Below are 6,000 nucleotides of genomic sequence, written 5' to 3' on the forward strand. Positions count from 1 at the left end.
TACTATAGCAATAACTGCAGCTTTTGAAGAACTTCAATTGGAATTTCAATAATTTTCTACATACAAAGCAAAATACTTACAACTTTTGTTTTTGACAATGTGCTGGATATGTCTATATTCTTAACACTTACAAACCCTCTTTGCTGTAAGTTCATAGGTTTGGGACACTTGAATTTCACTAACAATTATATTCCCAGTACCAAAACTAATATCTGGCACATAGAAGGTGTTGAATTAATATTTGTTAGGTTTCTTCACCTCTTCTTTTCGTATTCATTTATCCACTTTTGCTAGTGAGTTTAAGAGAGTTCTGTTTTGTTCATTTATGCAGAATCAGTGTTTAGCAAAATGCCTAGGTGATAGCACTTAGTTAATTTTGGGGATGAGTGCATACATAAAAGGAATAGTAAGCTATCATTAGTTTTAACTGATTGTGAAGTCTACAAGGGAAATTGGAATTACTAGACAGGCTGAACTATAATACATTTTTCAAAGAAAGCTGATTTTGTTTAAGTTCATGTAAATGAAAGAAAGCTAGAAATGTCAGTCAAAGATTCTCCTTCTTGAAATGTATACCTTACATGTAGAAATTAAGCGGCTCATTTGTGAAATGAAGTGAAATTCTCATAGATCATTCAATAAATCTGTTTTTTTTTTTTCTTAGTATCATTAGAAAGTTTTAAAAGACCTGTCATCAGTCCCATTTTAGATGTGTTTAAACAGTTTGGAACACTCAGCTAGGCTGATCATGAGCTAGCAAGTACACAGGTGGACTTGATTTGATTTTATTGTAATTATCTTATTAACATTTATCTTTAAGCTGTTGATTTATATGTGCTTAAATGTGGTATAGTTAAATATCATGATTCTCTTTTCAGCATGTCTTACTTTCAAAGTGCATAAACTGCTCATTTCTTTTTCAGCAAAACATCCAACCTGCAAGTCAAAGAGCTCAGGTATTGTATTGACCAATATACAAAAGATTAAAATACAGCAAAAGTACAAACCCCAGGGCAAACACTCCCTTCAGATGATTCTCCTCTAGCCCCCACCTCATTTTCCTTAGTGTTCCTTTGACATCCAGCAGATTAATGGAAAACCTCTGATGGCGTTCCCTGACCAGACTCATCCCTCTAGGGATGTGTTGGTTTACTGTTATAGCGTACTGTCATAGCGTACTGAGATTTGTGTGTATGTGGTGGGGCTAGGGGGAGGAATGGATTATTTTGTACTTTTTATTTCCCAGTTGAAGAAAGTTAAAAATCAAAAGAGGTGATCTAAAAGGCACAATGAGTTTGGCTTCCATGGGACTGCCTGGAGCAAATAGCACTGTTAGCATCAATAACCAAAATGTGACAAGCTCCTCCTCCACTTCCTTCGGAGAAGCAGACCTCAGCATACTGACATATCCAGGAACAGCTGTCTCTATATTGTATTAAAGAGAAATGAATATTTTTACTGACTATTACATGACAATCCCTGAAAGACAATCTGTATTAGACACTACATGACCAAACTTCATGAAAGCATTTAAATGTTTTTTCTATTTCCTCTATCTTATCTCCTGTCAGTCCTTTTTCTCTTTCTCAGTGGACTTTGCAGTCAGTCAAGCTGATTTTTGTTTTTTTTTTATCCTTCGATCTCTCTCCTCTTCCAAGACACACACACAAACACACCGAGACACACACATATACATACAAGCACACACACACACACACACACATTGTCTGTACTTATTTTTAAAAAGTGTCTTTCTTGCTTTCTTCAGTAAGGATTCTCATCTATTCAGAAATGTAAAATGGTAAGTCCTTTTAGAGGGCAAGAGAGATTGTCTATAGCATAACATGATCTTTTTCTTGTTACTCATATAGGAACTGGTACCCTGTCCTGTGTCAAATTTTGTCCCATGCTTGAATTAACATATTCAATCATTTAGTCAACAAATATTTATTGAATGACTACAATGTGCCTGACATTTTGTGAAAGATGAGCCCAATATTTAATAATGATTCACAAAGTCATGATTTGTTTGACCAGAAAACACTCTTGTCATTATCACTAAAGATTTCTTGCATGGTGATTGCCACGAAGCATTATCACAGGTAGTATTGGGAGGAGGAGGGAATGTTTATGACGTTAAGAAAAGACAGCTAGCTCTCTTGGACCTCTGCAATTAATAGAAGAAATACTAGCATCATAAAAATAAAGCTTCAAGGTCTACCTTTGTAACTGGACACTTATATACTTATTCCCGGCCTGAGAGTAATATATTACAGATTCAAGGGTGTCTGAACAGTAAATAAATGAAAACATCACACTACAGAGAAATAACAGGAAGTGAGAGTTGGAATGGATCTAGAAGTTATAAGGTTCAAAATTCTCATTTCATGAATGATAAAACTAAAGAACATGCAGAGTAAAGATAATTTTCCAAATCTTGGTAGGTCTTTCCCACTTCAGAGCATGCAATCATGGCTCCTCTTTGTTGGTGTAAGAGTTGGTTTTGGTAGTGAGGGTTTGGTGAGTCAGGTCTTGCTGAGTTGGACATGACGTTTGAATACACAGTTAAAGAATTCATCTAATAACATGCAGCTGCAACTGCAAATGACTGTGGTGGGGATATATAAAAAAGTAGAATTAATGAACCAAGATAGAGTAATTCTGTCCCTCCTTCAATAATTGATTTACAAAAAGACATTTTCTTATGTGAAACTTAAAATAGTACGACCAAACGGCTCCCCTAGCTACCATTAAGTGCAAAAAATGGCTATCAGCAGAATCCAGAATATTTTCAGGTTAACTAGGCCCTGTAACTTCTCTTTTGAATTCGGTTTCCTCATTTTTAATTATCTGATCATCAGAACTGAAAGCTTCTTTTGTCTAAATTACTTAAATAATTGAGGAAAAGGATGGGTTTCCTTAGCCTGAATTACCTAAATAATCTACATTGGCTGGAACCATCTGATAAATGCCAGCCCTGAACTCCCCTTTCCCTGGTGCAGATGTGGCCTCAGAAAATTAATATGAACACTATTTTAAATTTTAGATGAAGAGCATCATGTCCATATGAATGTCCTTTAGGTGCAGAAGAAAGGAATTCTGTGTATGAGTAAAATGAGATTATTCAAAGTAATCAATCATTTGAAGGGAAAGAGAAGAGGAGGCATAATTTCTGGGTTCTTTGTGCATTTGATCATTTTGTTAAGTATTCCAGTTGAGAATGGTACCTTCTCAAACTGCCTCAAGCTACAGAGAAGAAAATGTCATTGGCCCGTATTTGGGCTGTACACAGAAGGGTCTCTCATGTGAATGACATTTTCTACTGAGGATCTTGTTTCATGTCTTAGCAGACATTGGTTCACTTTCCTCAGGGGAATAGATACATCTAGATCCTTCCCCTTAGAAGTTGAGCTTTATATATAAAGCCTATAGCTTTTTGTGGTCTCATACGGTGTTGTCTCCACAAAATAAATACAAAGGCATAGATAGATGGATTGATTAGATAGATAGATACATGATGACAGATAGATAGATAGATAGATAGATAGATAGATAGATAGATAGATAGATAGATAGACAGACTACAAGTTTTTGTAGTAAAGAATGGAAAGCCTATGTACAAGCCATGGGAGATTGTTTGCAAATTCAAATTCAAAAAAAGAAAAAAGACTGCTTAGTTTGCCCTTTTCTACCACCTTGCCTTTAATGTGGTGGATAATTTTTTTTTTTTTTTTTTTGAGACAGAGTTTCGCTCTGTTGCCCAGGCTGGAGTGCAGCAGTGCCATCTCAGCTCACTGCAATGTCCGCCTCCCGTGCTCAAGCTATTCTCCCGCCTCAGCCTGCTGAGTAGCTGGGATTACAGGTGCATGCCACCACGCCCAGCTAATTTTTTGTGTTTTTAGTACAGACAGGATTTCACCATGTTGGCCAGGTTAGTCTAGAACTCCTAAGCTCAAGTATTCTGCCCGCCGCAGCTTCCCAAAGTGTTGGGATTACAGGCATGAGTCACCATACCTGGCCAGGTTAACTAATATTTCTAAAATGAAAAAGAGCACCTGCTTTCAACAAATATATATATGTAATATAAATATATAATTACCAATATTATATATAGTTCATACATTATATATACTTAAAGATATATCCCTCTTACAAAAAGAAAATTCCTATGAAATAAACTGTATAGGGCACTCATGTCACTTAGGGTCCATGATAAATTTGCTTCTCTGCTTCGTAAAATATGACTTTGGTATCTAAATAAGCAGGTTCCTAGGCTCCAGCCAGGCTTAGGATAAGTCTTGGCAATTTGCATTTTTCATAAAAACACAATGATTGTTAGGCACACTGAAGTATGAAATCTAAAGATATTTTTTTCTTATTCCTGCTCTGCCAAGTGTCTTAGACAAGTCACACAAACTTTCTGTGTCCTGTGATTTGATGAATAAAATAAGTTGGTCTTAGAAATGAAGACTCAGTCTGAATTTAAATCTGACAATTGCTAGCTGTGAGCCTTTGAGAAGAGCATGTGAACAAATTTAGCCATGTTTGCATCATTTATAAAATGGAAATATTAACGCCTGTTTAGCTTAACACACACATGTTATGAAGATAAAATTAGATAATAGAAGTGAGTAAAATTTGTAAACCCTAAGAACAATAGAGATGAGAACATTTTTGTTTGCTGAAAAATAGAAGATAAAGACTTCCCAGGTGTGATATTAGGGCAAATACAATTATTTAGAAAGTGTTAGGCCGGGCGCGGTGGCTCAAGCCTGTAATCCCAGCACTTTGGGAGGCCGAGACGGGTGGATCACGAGGTCAGGAGATCGAGACCATCCTGGCTAACACGGTGAAACCCCGTCTCTACTAAAAATACAAAAAACTAGCCGGGCGAGGTGGCGGGCGCCTGTAGTCCCAGCTACTCCGGAGGCTGAGGCAGGAGAATGGCGTGAACCCGGGAGGCGGAGCTTGCAGTGAGCTGAGATCCGGCCACTTCACTCCAGTCCGGGCGACAGAGCCAGACTCCGCCTCAAAAAAAAAAAAAAAAAGAAGAAAGTGTTTTGAATTTTTTTTTAAGTTACGTGTTTCTAAAAAGAGAAATGTCTTGAATGAATTACTTTTAATCTTTTTAAGGTGTATTATTTTACATCTGAAAATGGTAATTTATAAAGGGGTTCAGAATGCTCAAATGACAAATATTATAAATATTCTATGTCTCCCTTATAATTGTATCCATAATTACTAAGGGCATAATAGAAAAAAATAAACTAGTCATCTGTTAACAACACTGAGGTTTTTATGCAGAGTGAAATGAGGGACAACCTAATGTTATTATAATTAACATTATCGCCTGTGCCAGTTAAATGATGAATCTATTTGCACATTATTCTACCCTCTTCCTGCCTGAGCCTGGCACAGGGCTGTGGGATTATAGCCTCATTTTTCAGAACGAGATCCAACCCAGCAACTAATTCTAATGTTCTCTGGAAATATAAATGATTTTCCTTTTTACTGTCCTAGGGATAACACCTGATAAGGTAAATATTCCTCTAAGTGTATTGTTTATACCATGAACTTGAGTCTTGATTCACAAAAGATCTTTTCTCTCAAAGTTACTGCCTGTGCAACAGAATTCCAAAGATGAGCTGGGAAGCTCAGAAGATACAAATTGACATGTTTGCTACCTTGACATTCTCCATAGGGCCTCTAATCCTGTACCTGTCACTGATGCAAATGGTGAAGGATCTCAGGGCAAGAAGAAAATTTAGGATAAGAAAAATCTCAGGTCGTAGCTCAGAATTCGTGTGAGATACTAACTGTGGTTGGGAAATGAAATGGCATCAGGAATGTAAAAGTTATTAGTACACGTTTGTCTCTTACTTTGTGTTCAAAAAATAGTTTATTTATCTTTCCCTGAATTCCCTTTTAATTTTGCTCTCAACCCCATCCCTTCTTTTTAAATTTTTCATTTATTTATTTATTTATTTATTTCCCCAGCTT

This window comes from Rhinopithecus roxellana, chromosome 1 (genome assembly GCF_007565055.1).
Source record: "Rhinopithecus roxellana isolate Shanxi Qingling chromosome 1, ASM756505v1, whole genome shotgun sequence".
NCBI classification, from domain to species: Eukaryota; Metazoa; Chordata; class Mammalia; order Primates; family Cercopithecidae; genus Rhinopithecus; species Rhinopithecus roxellana.